Source organism: Sceloporus undulatus, chromosome 3 (assembly GCF_019175285.1).
Source record: "Sceloporus undulatus isolate JIND9_A2432 ecotype Alabama chromosome 3, SceUnd_v1.1, whole genome shotgun sequence".
In the NCBI taxonomy this organism is placed as follows: Eukaryota; Metazoa; Chordata; class Lepidosauria; order Squamata; family Phrynosomatidae; genus Sceloporus; species Sceloporus undulatus.
In genome coordinates, this window is record NC_056524.1 from 462,514 (window position 1) to 464,462 (window position 1,949).

A 1,949-nucleotide genomic window follows, 5' to 3' on the forward strand; every position below is an offset into this window, starting at 1 on the left:
GAAGAGAAGGAGAGGAAGAGGGCGAGGGATGGTAGGGAGGGAGGGAGGGATGAGGGAGGGGAGAGAGAGGAGGGGAGAGAGAGAGAGAGTGAGAGGAGAGGGAGGAAAACAAACCTGCCATGAATCTGAATAAATACAAAAATAAAACCAATAGATTTAATTAAAACCAACTTGACTCTAAAACGCACTGGTTTTTGTATCAACAGTTAAGAGAAAGTGTGCTGACAGATCAAAAAGCTGATGGATTTGAAGATAGCATGGAAATTTGACAAGGTTTGGGTTTTTGTTTTTTGTTTTTGATCCAAGGAAAGGACATCAAAATTGTGCAAATATTTGGAAATAGAGAACAGGAAGAGATTTGGTAAGAGGATGAAATGATAAAATGGGCCTCCGATTGTGACAGGAGGTTGGAAGTCGCTGGACCAAAACAACGAATGTACAAAGGCACAGGGGTCGAGGAGAACTATTTAAAATGAGAGAGCATAGGTGGCATTTAACTCTTAGTAAGGTTGCAAAGATCTACAGCAAACTCTAATTAATGTTGGAGTGCGAGAAGAAAAGGGAGGTACGTACTAGTTTCATATGGGATGGCGATTGCCCCCAAACTCTTGGAGGAAGGTACAAGGTATGATAAAAAAAGTATTGGACACAAAGTACGGTTAGACCCGATAGATTTTTGTGGGTTTTTCGGGTTCCCGAAGAGTTTATTCTGACGTTTCGCCGGCTTCTGTGGCTGACACCTTCAAGACACAACCCTCGAGTGCTCCAGGTAGCTGTTTGCCAACCAGAAAGTTCTTGGACCAGCCTTGACACAGAATCAGTAAATTGGGAAGAGATCCACTGGATCATTTGATCCCTCTATCCAGCCAAGAAGGAGGAAATCTGAGATCCAGAAAATGCCCAAGGAGATGATCATAGAATCCTAGAATCATAGAGTTGGAAGAGAACCACAAGGGCCATCCAGTCCCACCCCTGCCATGCAGGAAATCCAGATCAAAGCATCGTTAACAGGATGGCATCCAGCCTTGTTTGAAGACCTCAAGGATCTGGGACTATCCCAGATGGGAGGCCCTCTCCATGGATTGTCTATTTAAGTAGTTATATAGCATAGTATGCAGACAAATAGTAACAGGCATTTCCCCCCCCTTCCTCCCCAAAATATATGTAACGGAACAAAAAACAAAACCGGGGGGCCTCCCCTGTTTCACTATTTGAAAGGATGTTGAGGAGGGAGCAAGCTTGTTTTCTGCTGCTCCAGAGAACAGGACCCCGAACAATGGATGCAAGCTCCAGGAAAAGAGATTCCACCTGAACATTAGGAGGAACTTCCTGAGAGTAAGGGCTGTTCGACAGTGGAATGCACTCCTTCCTCGGAGGGTGATAGAGTCTTCTTCCTTGGAGGTCTTTAAGCAGAGGCTGGATGGCCATCTGTCAGTGGGGATGCTTTGATTTGGATTTCCTGCATGGCAGAAGGGGGTTGGACTGGATCAGGGCCCATGCGGTCTTTTCCAACTCTACGATTCTATGAAAATGGACCAGGGGGGGCCAGAAACATGGCAGAGGTGCCCCTTCATGCTCTCTGGGGTCAATGCACAAAACTATGGAACGACCGACGGAGGAGATGCGTCACATTCCCACTCTGACAGGCTTTAAGAAAGCACTCAAGGCGGATCTTTTCCGGAAGGCCTTTCCAACCTAGTTACCCTCCCCAGATATAGAGATATTGTCCCCTCACCTGTCTATTCTTCCCTGCCTATGTTTCTGCCTTTTTTTAAATGTCTTTACTGTTTTTATACTGTACTATTACTGTTTAATTCTGTTTTAGGACTGGGAATGGGGGGGGGGCGGGTAGGTCTAGGGTTTGGTTTTTTTTAAACTCTATTGTAATTTGATGTATTTTACTGTTGTAACCCACCCAGATTCTATGTGATTGGGCGGGCTAGAAATAA

General features: G+C 45.3%; 1 protein-coding gene across 1 annotated transcript in view; it reads right to left on the reverse strand.

Annotated features, from left to right (window-relative positions):
- Positions 1–1,949, reverse strand: part of INPPL1 (inositol polyphosphate phosphatase like 1) — an 83,828-nt gene that overhangs the window by 38,483 nt on the left and 43,396 nt on the right.